Genomic DNA, 12,570 nt, shown 5'->3' on the forward strand with positions numbered 1-12,570 from the left:
CCTTGACTTGCCTTGACCCCCAGTAGAGTGCTCCAGGGATGTTGGCCAACCAGGAAGTTAGCATCGCCCCGGGTTCCCTCGACAAAAAGCCAATGGGATTTTTCCATTGGGTTTTGGATTGTTGCAGAAAATAAGCTCTGTGGCAAAGACACGTTTATGATACTTACACGTTTTGTTCAGTAAAATAATCTTCACAAATGAACACCACTTTTATGATTTCTGAAGCGTGAATGCAATCGTCAGAAGTAAAAAGCTAACGTCAGGCTATAGACAAACTACACCACGTTCGCATGAGCGCGAGTATAATCAACGTGGCTGTAAAGGCGGACGAGTTGCAGTGATGATGTTTAGTAGTCTCATTTTGCCACTTGTTAGCCAAAACCTTTTTTAAGACACGTAAAAGCATAACAATTCACAAGTAGGGTATACATTGATGTATTTTATGTCATAGAACAAAACGTTCAAATCTCTAAAGCTTGTGTTAACCAAAGACCTTATTTCAGGTTTATAACTAAAAATTCAAAAAATCCATTGACTTCCAGACAAGGGAACCAGAAGAGCTAAAATGCTAACTCATTTCCAGGTTTTAAGACTCATTCCTGTAGCACTCTATAGTCAACCAATAACTATTTTCTTTTTTCCTACACTGACAGTCGAGATTCATCAGGATCCTATCCCAGCATGCAATGGGTGAAAGGTAGGGTGCTCCCTGTGCAGACTCCAATCTATTACTCATTCCAGTGTAAATACTTGACTGTCAAACAAAACACAAAGCATGATGAAGCCAAACAACCTATAATTAACACCATGTATGTTATAATCATATTGGCAATAAAAGTCAGTAAATAAGGAGCGTGCGTCGGGACAAAGTCGGGAGTGTTTGTCAAGTTATTCATGTGTTGATACTTACCTCAGTTCAGATTTGCCACAGCAGACAGCGTGCAGTCAGTAGACAACCACTCATTGTCTGTTCTGCTTGTACTCCATTACCTTCTTGCTGTTGAACGTAGCTCATTAAATCTCACTTTTCCATACCACTTGTCCCGGTAAATAAAGTTATTGGTGGTGCATGCTGCCTTCATGATCTACTCTCTCTCTCTCTCTCTCTGTCTCTCTCTCTCACTCACCACGCAGTGTTCGGAGGTAATTGAAAACGTGATCCATGAAGTCACAAGTGCAATTTAACTCAAAGCCTATACCCATGTTGGTGCTTCCACTCGGAACAGGTCAAAGAATGAAATTAATTTTTAAAAAGGCGACCCATGAAATTGCACTATGATAGATGGGGTGTAAAAGCAATATTTTAATGCACTTACGGCTATATATTTTCCATCCCCCCCTTGACGTGGTAACATCACTTGTGTTGAAAGATAGAGTTCATTTGGAGAATGAGAGGAAGTCTAGTATTATTGAGGTACATTTTAAGTAAAAGAATATCGTGTGAAAGAAGACCTCTTGAAGTAGCATTTCATTATTAACTATAACAAGAATAGAATTTTCATAATAAAATGACAACATACAGTACAAATGTATCATGCCGTTTTGGATTTGTGTAATAAAAAATGCTATTATGCTACCCACACAATGTATCTTCATACAACGGTTCATATGATATCTTACTTACATTTTTTGTGTGTTTTCCTACGAATGTCAAGCAACACCTGACGCACGTGTCAATTTCTGCTCCAGTCCTTTCAAAATAAACTTCAGTCTTCACAGGAAACAACTTGGCTAGGTTTCCAACAAAACTACTTAGTTAGGTTTCGGAAAAGATTGCGTTTTCAGTTAAAATAACTCCGGAAGTAACGTAACTTAACTACGGAAGTTACGTGACAAATAAATCGTTGACTTCTGGTTTCACACGGGTTACTATACGCCGTTTGTTGCTCTTTATACTTCCCGGTTCACGATTACATGGATTACACGCATATTGATTGTGTATACCAATTACAGTGCATTACTTTCCGTAGGTATAGCTACGAATGGTGTATCAGAACAGCCTGACCCATAAGATGCAGGTAGGAATGATGGTGTTTCAACACTATTTCCACATGTTTTCCAGTCTGTCATTATATCAACACTTTTTCAAAATGTCTGCTGACTAGCTGTATTCTATTCTATATTTAACATTTTGCTAAATTCAGACCATATGCACAGCCTTTACATGACGGTTAAGTCAAATGTCAGCGAGTCCAGGGAACAGGGAGGAAAAGCAGAAATTGGTCAGCCGTGTCTGTGGGAATAAAAAGGCCCAAGTACGTCAGTAAGTAAGCATGACATATCTTAGAATAGTCCACATCTGAGACCATTTCAGCCTCTTAAATTCACATCACAAAGCAGCGTTCCTATTATTAGAAACAGTTTTGCATACTGGCTGGTACAGTAAAGCCAAAGCCAATCTGCAGGCCTCTCAAAGGTCCCTCACCAACTGTCACCTCCACCCCTCAGAGAGGAGGCGAGGGCGATGTGGAGGATTCTGGAGGAAGACCGAGGTGCTGAAGGGGCAGCTGCCTTCGCTTCGGTCTGAGTCCTCTGACCCACTTTCCCACCTTTTCCACCTCCCGCGAATTCCCCCACGCCATCTCCTCTCCCGCTTTCTCGCTCAAGATTAATGGTGTGAACCCAAACCTGCTGGCGAACTGGAGGTAAGGAAGATGTCTGAGGTAAGGCCTGACAGAAGTTTGGAGTGCTGGGTAGGAGCGCTGCATGGTTGCGTATGACCACTTTGTGCTCAAATAAATATGGCAGGTCCGCGGGGAGTGTCCTTACGGTGAAGACATCTCATTGCAGGAGCGGTGCAAGGAGCTATAGCTCATATTTCACTCTCTCTGAGCTGCCGAGTTCTCCGTCTTTCAATCTTTCTGTCTCTCTGCCTTGAGGCGGAAAGAAAGGCAAATTCTCAAGGCCCGAAAGTATGTGAGAAGACTTGGTTGGACAGAAGTTCAAGATGTCATAAGGGAGAAGTTGTGTTTCGACACGAAGCCTTGTTTGTGCTCATCAGTAAACCTGTCAGGAGGCCGTTTGATGTCGTATTTGGGTGATGTCCTCGGGCGCCGTGTTTGTGTTAGCTTCCATATGGATTAGCTTCATATAACACGGCCGATCCCTGGGAAGACGCAGTATCCGCAATCTCTTACATCGACATGTATTCCTATGCACAGGGAAAAAGGTGCCCTCACTGGGATTGGAATTAATGACAAGGTCCAATAGGAATTCGTCAATATAATTACTCCAGAGGGGGAAAAAGTTTTCTACGGAGCAGAATGTTTCTCAAATCACCACCATACCTCCACCTGCATAATTGATAAGAGTCCTCATGATTAAGCTAATGAGGCTCAGAGCTTAAGCCCCATCCAACAGGCCCTAATTACAAATATGTAATATACCCCCTCCGCTTCAATTAGCATTAGAACAGAAGGTTAAGAATCATTCAATATTCATGCGGACGGTGAACTTCAAGGTTAAGGAGACTGGTCATTTAACCTCAGCTTTAAAATAAAAGTCATTTTCCTTAATTGTCTTTGATGAGCGCCACTAACTATATAGCTGTGGGAGGTGCTTCATCAAGTCAGGTAAAAGCGAAATATTATTGCCTTATTACCGTATTCTACCTTTTATATTTCTTCTTGTTAAAGTGCCTTGAGAATATCTGAAACATTCATACACCTTAAGATGAATTTCCGGGTTTTGTTTTTAGATGTTCGAACAGCTTATAGGTGTTGTGCTTTTGCTTGTACCTCTTTGTTACCTACCGCTTCACATTATTATCTTTCGGAATACCTGAGCCAAACAGGTGTGTGACGTAAGGTAGCCGAGCTGTCAGACTCGCGGAGAGATGGTTTCTGATTGACGCCCCTGGAGGCGATGGGAGTAATGGTGCATCATGGGAAAGCTCTCTGCAGACTTGTAAGGACCTCTCTCTTTATGTGATGAAGGCTCAATGAAAAAGGGATCAAACGTCAAGGTGTGCATGTGTAAGGGATTGGTGTTTTGTGCAACATGTACTACCTTGTGCATAGAGTATTTGTCTTACATCCGCTTTATCTGTTGCTTTTGAAGGGTCGGGGTATATGTTGCAGACTGTTCTCATACACCGTTTGTAGCTATACTTAAGGAAAGTAATGCACAGTGATTTGTGTATGTCCCACGAAATCAATTCGTATGTAACCCATGTAATTGTGAACCAGGATGTATAAAGAGCGACAGGGACAAAGAGCATAGAAGCAAAGAGACGGAACTCTGGTGTTTTTTTGACAATAGCCCCTGCCACTATGTTGGACTGAAATTATATTTATAATATGTTATTGTTCAACACAGGCCATTTCGGTAGAATATGACAATAGAATAAAATAATTTTGTTTTACTTTTGCACGGCACTTTTTAGGAGGACGTTTTACTGGCGTCCGTTAGTCGCTTTCAGTCCAAAACTGCAGAAGCGTAGCTTTGCTGCTGGGCGCTGATGTTGCAATGGAACAAACAACTGACTTTCACTTCTCGGTAATATATGTTCTTTGGTAGGGAGGAGGTCGGGGTTCGGGGGAGACCGGTGTCCGTACCCCGCATGAAACCAGAAGTCAATGTTGATTTATTTGTCACGTAACTTCTGTACTTAATTTACGCCACTTCCGGTGTTATTCTAACCCAAACCACAATCTTTTCTTAAACCTAACTATGAGTTTTTATCACGTAATTTCCATACTTATATTACGCCACTTTCTACAAAGTAGTTTTGTTGCCTAAACCTAACCAAGTTGTTTCCTGTGAAGATGTAAGTTTATTTTGAAAGACCAGCAGAAATTGCCAGACATTTGTAGGAAAACACATGAAAAATTGAGGAATAACTTTCATAAGATATCATATGAACTGTTGCATGATGATACGTTGCTATAACATATCAGTATAAAGCAATGTATGAGCTGGTGTTCTCAGTCTGAAGCTTACAATTTTAGGTATTATTGCAGTCATCATTTTCATATTTACTACTGAGACATTAGAGTTGCATGGAACGGGAGCTTTAACTTTGGTCTTGCTAGAGTCCACCTCCTCCAGAATGTGTCTGACCATTGACTGGGAGTTTGACAGGGGACTACATTGGCCTTGTGTCAGCACTGGAGACCACAGAGCAGGGCCCGGGACTCAGAGACTGGGCTCGGAGCCCATAGCCTGGAGGCTGTAGGCCCAGGACTGCACCCGTTGGCCTAGACCAGCCCAGCCCAGCACAGCACAGCCTCGACCAGCCCATCCCAGCACTGCTCAGCCCCCTCCTCCCTGTGGCCTCCCTGCACCTTCACCAGCTGCGCTTTTCTGGCTCCAGCTGCTAGGTGTGTATATGCTGCCCGCCCCCTTCCATAGCCCCCTCTTTCCCCTCCATCTCTTGCTTTTTTCCTTTACTGGTTCTCCCTTATTTTCTCATTCCCGATTTGTCCTCTCTGTGTGTCTGCCTCATCCTCTCTCTTTTTTTATCCTCTCTGCCTCTCATCCTTCCCTCCCTTGCCAGACACAGGGGTTGTAATAGTGCCCAGCAATTACTGAGTTGGCATGTGCTGCATTGTTTACTCACAGTCCTATTCCTACTGGACTTTATTAAAACACCATCTGCCGTCAGCTCTGGAATGGTAGGAGAGGTGGTGGAGGAGGAGATGGAAGAGGAAGGCAACGGGAGGAAAGCGATGGATTTGGCTTCGGAACGGAAGGAGAATGGCTGGACTCACGCGGAGAGCGCGGGCTGCCACGGTGGTCTCTTGTCGGAGGGACATCGGCAGTACATGAAACCGACGGAGCTAAATGAGATTTTTTGGTGCAAACAAAGGGTCTGGTAATGGGAACAAACTAAGTGAGTGTGAGTTCCAGGAGACGAGGATCCAAGTTTTTTTGAACAAATGATGCAAGCCTCAAAAGTGCATGAAAATATGAAATCTGTAAAACGCTTTTATAAAGTGTTTATCACACCACGTCTTTGTCCTTTATCCACAATTTGGGATTCATGTTTGACCAAAAGAACATGAAGGCGGACGACAGAGATCCCTCATCAGGCCTGTCAATCACACAGAGCGACTCAGGTGCTAAATAGCATGCGGGGTAATAACAGCATGTTTATGAACACTCACATCTCTCTCTCACACACACATGCACATATAGACCCATGCTGGGTAATAATGCTGTTGGCCCCGCCAATGTAATGACATCCTGATGGTTATTTCATTAGCTGTAATTTGTTATGGGACATGCCATTTCGGACGAGAGCCTGGATTGATTGGATAGTCGTTGAGAGGAGGCGGGCTGGACCCGCTACAAGCTGGATCAATTAGTCAATTATTGCAGATGCTTGGTGTGAACAGTTCTGGCATATTCTGGCGAGTGTGTGTCCATGTGTTCTCAGGTGTTCCTCTATTGTATTTTACATACTCAAAATGTGATGACTAATGCTTTTTTTTTTCTCCTGACGCAAAAAAACACATCAGTTTGGGCCAAAAAGTCGCTTACAGTCATATTCATAAGAAAGTAGGATAAATATGAATCCCACAGATGATACGCAGTGAAAAATAAACAAGCGCAAATTCGCAATAGCTGCGACCGCGTTCATGCAGTCACTCTCACACAACCTCGCAAACACTTGATCTCCATGTGCAAGTCTGTGAATCCATTTTGGAAGTTTGGAAGCACCTTTTTTTGTGATAGGCCACTCCCATTGCCACGCCCCCTTTTAGCCAATTGGCATGAACACAAAGGTCGTGTCTAGAAGGTAACCCGCAAAAAACTAACTTAACTATTGAAGGTCAATGCCTAACCTTCACCATCTCGGGAGAGTTTCGCAATTTGCATGTTACCTTCTAGCCACGACCGAACACAAACACGCACATACACTTGACCTCTATTCCAAATTTCAGCCTCCTAAGGCGAGAACTGTGGCCGCCAAAGGCCTGGGAAATCTTCTTGAACCGACAAACCAACCAGCTAAAAGATTTCAGATATAGCACAGAAGGACGTCTCCTCTCTAAAATAAAGCCAGACATGTCTTTGCACATGCATTTGAAGAGGATCATATCTAAAATGTTGAATTCTCGCGGACAATAGGTGGCTCAAAAAGACGAGTGAAATGTCTGACTTCCAGTCTTCGCGGCTACATCTGTTGCTTCTACTAAATGATGCCCATCACAATCAGAAACAACGTCTCGTTATGTTTTGTCATTTACACCATCGTTGTCAGGCTATTAAACTAATCACATGCCGACCGCTTAACAGCCAAAAGCTGATCCTTCATGCTGTCCATACGGGGTGAAGTCTAGTGGATGTTTACTTGTGCTGAAAATGTCTGTTGGGATCAATGAGGTGGAAGACACGAGCGCACTCGCACAGTGTACACATGTGTAAACATAACACACAATTACAAGGTCTTTCTGGATGCTCTGTGGTCAGTCTGCTTCACAGCACTCCCTTATTATAATTGGACGCATATTCTGTAGGAAAGTGAAGGCCAGCTGAGGGAAGATGAAGTGAGGTTAAGGAGGGGGCACTGGGCTGTACGGTGAATACGTTGTGCACTGTAAAGTAGCCCCGTGTCACTGCTGATGCTCTCAACAGAGAGAATGTGGGCAGAATGAGAAACAGTGGAGGATAATGAGAAGAGAAATATCAGATCCTTGTAGGACAGGGCAAACCAGACTGTGTAGAATGACGTGGAAAAGCTTGTTGCAAGATGTAGCTAGGTAGCTCATAAAGATCACAGAATGTATTACACACATTACTGCACACTATAATACTGTTGACCAAAGTGTTCCACTTTTGCTAACTGAGATAAAGGATGCCTTTCCTATTCTATATATTCCATAAACTAAAAAAGCAAGGATAGTATTTTGAGTTCTGTGAATATTTCACATTAAACTGTAAAAATGAATCCATAATATTAATTTGACATAATCATCAAGCACTGTAGTGAATAAGGAGTGCCCTGAATACCATTTTTTGGGCTTCGAAGCTTCGGTGAGAAATATTCGAAGGTATTCAAACACAAGAAACAGTGATATTCGCCTGAGAATATGAATAATGAATAATGTTGTGGGATTTGTCCTTATTTCATGGACTATTTTGGGATTTATACTTTACTATTACATACTAATAAATATATAAAAATGAAGCATCGAATACTGATTTGGAGGAGATTACCATGGCGATGGTCGAAGCTTTGAAATTTTGAAGAATTCAGATCAGCCCTACAGTGAATATTGCCAAATGAATGACTACCAAACTGCATGGTATATTGGGTTGTATACATTGACTTCATCATACAAAGTTGAAAATACAGTTTTACTGCAAAGTGCAAATATTTTCTTAAAATATGAAATCTATCAAATTGAATTATTAATATGTTTAAGTGCTCAAATATTTGTCAGACTGCATACAGCATGTACATATTTTGGCATTTTATTTACAGCAGAATATAATATTACTGTAGGGGATTGACCATGTCATGCTCTTTTTTTATTGATACGAATATATTCAGTTGCAAATGAGATAAAATAAATACAAAAGAGACGTAGAGTGGAAATAAAAACCTCATCTGAGGCATAGACAGCAGATATCACACTTGCAGTCATGAGTTATTCATGCATTAGAGATATCGCGGATTGACAGCACAATTATGTCAGAGGGTATTACGCATCAGCAACCATGTCGTGCCCCCTGAACGGGCACACACACCACAGTACAGAGGAAAAACAGAAGGGCGTCTGAGGTGAACTCTCTCTAGCTGGAAAAACAGCACCACTCTGAATTCTAAAACCAGCTCACAGATAAAACCAAATAAATATGTTTCAGTATTTGGAGAGACACCCAAGGACAGTTTGAGGAAGGGGTTAAATTATCATTAAGGTGCATCGTGTGAGATCAGGCCAGAATTTTTTGTTTAAAACATTCAAAAAATAAACTAACGTTATCAACAGAATGTGAAGAACAAACACTTTTGGTGCTTTGAACGTGTATATAAGCCCAAACCATTTTTAAAGAGTTGAATTCAACAGTTGAAACTTATTATGGTCATCAAGATTTTACAAGGTCTATGTCCAAATAATTCATTGGGTATTTTCAGTATGTTCGGTAATCTCATGGAATCCCCAGGCCATCAGACTTTTAAATATATAATTCACACACCTTCTCACACAAAAAATATATCTTATACTGTATATACTGTATATGTTCTTAATGTACATGTTCTTAATATGTCCTTATACAAAGTATTTCCTTTTATAATTGTAATGTAAATGTAATATAACTTATTATTTTAATGGAGCTTCCCAGCAAAAAGTATTTCACACGTTTGTACCTGTATAATCGGCGTGACAATAAACATCTTGAATCTTGAATCTTGAATACGAGGGCTGAAAAAAATGGATGCTGACTAAGTTAGTATAGTGAAACATCCTATCCAGGACAGGTCTAAGCTTTGGTCTGGTTTCTGAATTTGTTTTCTTTTTAAATTATTTTTCTGACTGTATAAATATTGATGTTTTTAGGCGTATGTGAAATGTGTCATCTTTCGCAGCAAAATTTTGTTTGCTTAATAAAAATTACAGATTGTGGGAGAGCACCTTGGACGAGTATGTGTGTGTGTGTGTGTGTATGTGTGTGTGTGTGTGTGTGTGTGTGTGTGTGTGTGTGTGTGTGCCATACCACACAAGCAGACCCTCTGTCTGTGGCAGTCCTCAGCTGGCGATGTCGTCGGGGGTAGGAGGTCAAAGGTCGGACCAAGGTTCATTAAGGCCTGCCATCTTTCAGCCTCCCCAGACGCCGGCATCCCGCTGTCAGCAGCACTGCACGACACAAAAAGATCAAATGAAGGATTATTGTCATTTAGACACAATACATGAAGAGTTCCATCAACAAATGGGAAGATGTTGAAAAATACACCATATATTTGCTGACTGATTTTGAATTTATGCAAAGGTTGTTACTGTAGCTCTTAAACTATGCTATAATAAGTTCCATTATACAGTGTGTTTTGTGAAATCTTGATTGGTAATCATCATTTTTTTTAAATATGGATAGATTGTTTGGTGATTCAACAGTGACTCTTTCATTCTGATCATACTGCAATCAAATCTCAGCAAATTAAAAACAAGCAAGAAATATTGAATCATTTTATGAAATAACAAAATTAATTTGGTGAAATGGATTCACTAGCTCCTTATATGGCAAATGAGCGCACATGCCGAGAGAGGATACTGTTACTGTACCATTAAACACGGAGGTGTCGTGCACTCGTGTACAGTAGAGTCTAGTTATCTTTAATGAGAGTGAAATCACTGTCTCTTAAAGCAACACATACTGTTTTATAGGTCACATCAGAGCTGCGTTCAAAGCAAGCATCCACCGCAACAACAGGATGGACGGCTCGCCACTTCCTCCTCCTGGTTTATTTCACTTCCTCTATTAACTCTACTTTATTTACTACGAGGTCGTCATGGATATCGTGTATGATACTGGACGATAAACAAACAGGGTACAGGATAGTTTAATACATCAACAACAAGACTGACACATATTTTCAAAACATGGTGTTGAAATTTTTTTTAGTTTTTTGGTTATTTTTGGCAGAAGGATGTGAAATAATAATTTATTATTATCAACAACTTATAATTTGATATAATTTTAGTGCAGCAATAGCAATCCCACAATAAAAAGGGACAATAAATCGGCACCATCATGTGCACCTTCTGTCAACTGCACTATTCTCCCTCCTAGGAATGTCTCGTAAATCCACCAACCATTTGCTGCAAATGTGAATGTTTATATGCATTCAACTTCTGTCATATAAGTCCATCCCTGGCTTTCTAACACCGTCAGCGTTTCTCTCGGCCAGCTGAGGCGCTTTTGGTTACATTTTTTATTTAACATTGTTAAAGTGTTAGACACAACTTTAGGTGAGAAGCTGCGCTTTAAGCTCGGGCATTAAAAACAAATACAAGGATTCAATTATCGCTCGGCACAGTTCGTCAACCAGTGCGACAGGGAGTTAAAGAGTAACAAGTCTGGGGTGTCTAGCGCCGTGACAGCACGTCTCTATCACCTCGGTGATGGAGAGGCCAGCTGAGGATGGACTCTAGTGGCCTGGGACGTGTTCCTCCACCCTTCCCCTCCTTTCGCCCCGCACGCCCTGCCTCCTACAAGCACCTTTTGTGTTGGCTAAATGGGGCTGGATGCACCCCTTTAACTTTGATTTCCATTTCCCATTGTCCGCCCATTGACGGGGAGGGTGACTCCATCTGTGCCTGCCTTGCGTGGTGCCACCCTTTCAATAGGCATATGCTCCACATGTAAGAGCCCTAAACTTGCAAAAGAATGGGAATGGGAAGGAATAATGATATACAAGACGGGCCCCTTACTTCATAGACGCGAGAGAGAGAGAGATTGAGGGAAGAGAGAGAGAGAGAAAATACTCCATTCATCAATTTATTGTATGGCCTTTAAAAACTCAACAGCCTTTTTTTATGTATATTCAAGAGCGCAGAAGAGATTAACACAAAAGCCCCCAACTGAACTGATGGCGTTTTAAATTGCGATCAAGCTGCTCCGCTCGCCTCCTGAACTGTGCTCGAAAAACGCGAGCGTGTGTTTTACACGAAGAGAGACGCAGCTTGCCCCGCCACCGGCCACAATGGAAGCCCCACCGAACAATTGATAACTGTTAACCAAGGTGGCGCGCCGGGTCAGTTTTGACTTGGAAATGTGCAATATGCTGTGAAAACAGGCCCTTGTGCTCGCTCCCCCTCTCCCTTCAGATCTTATCTCCACATGTGATAACACCACTTAAGATCTCATACAGTAACACACATTAAGTCATTTCCCTCTCCAAACAAGCTGAAGAGGAAGGAGAGTGAAATTTGGTACTAAATTGTTATTAGCCGGTGTTTTTTCTGATTTTTATCTGCAAGCCCCGATTTTGATTTTCAATTTTTTTAAGGATTATATTTGTGTTGAAAGCTAATTTAGCAGGAGAAAGAGCCTATAAGACGGGGTGGGAGGAGGAGGCGAAGCTCATGGCTTAATTTGCCCTCCATTCCACTTCATTCATTTACTTATTCATTCATTGCCTCTTTCTCCCTGTCCATCAACCTTATCCTAATCTCTCTCTTTATCCCTCTCCTCCTCGACACCCATGACGCCCGCTGGCCCCACACTCACCCTGACGCTGTCTAACCCCACCCCTCGCCCCTCAACGCTCCTCCTGTTCAGCTATAAGGCTCTATCGATTACAAGCCTGTCGTACAAAACGACCTAATGGAGGGTCAGCTTTAATGTGACGGGCGGCTGGGTGGGGGGCTAAGTCTTGGTAGGAGCTGCTGGGCCTGGTTTGAAACACCCCCCTTCTCCTTCCTCCTGTGTCCCCGCTCCCTCCTGCTGGGCTCCACCTTGTCCCTCTTAGCCCCTTTCCATTGGAGAGCGGGGGCCATGAAAAATCAACAGCGGAGCCGTCAATCCCCCCTCCACACCCTCCTCCGTCCGCTCCCTTTACAAGGCCCACCGCCGGCTGCAGCCGCTGCCCATGTGCGAGGGTATTTAGTGGGGGCCTGAAAG

The 12,570-nt window shown here is 42.3% G+C and overlaps 1 long non-coding RNA gene across 3 annotated transcripts in view; it reads right to left on the reverse strand.

Moving 5' to 3' along the window:
- The window catches only part of LOC119480883, a 142,452-nt gene that overhangs the window by 47,057 nt on the left and 82,825 nt on the right, over nt 1–12,570 (reverse strand). For all 3 annotated transcript variants that reach the window (XR_005205022.1, XR_005205021.1, XR_005205023.1), the window contains exon 3: nt 9,667–9,806. This is a non-coding gene — a long non-coding RNA (uncharacterized LOC119480883). The remainder of the gene's footprint in view (nt 1–9,666; nt 9,807–12,570) is intronic.

This window comes from Sebastes umbrosus, chromosome 21 (assembly GCF_015220745.1).
Source record: "Sebastes umbrosus isolate fSebUmb1 chromosome 21, fSebUmb1.pri, whole genome shotgun sequence".
In the NCBI taxonomy this organism is placed as follows: Eukaryota; Metazoa; Chordata; class Actinopteri; order Perciformes; family Sebastidae; genus Sebastes; species Sebastes umbrosus.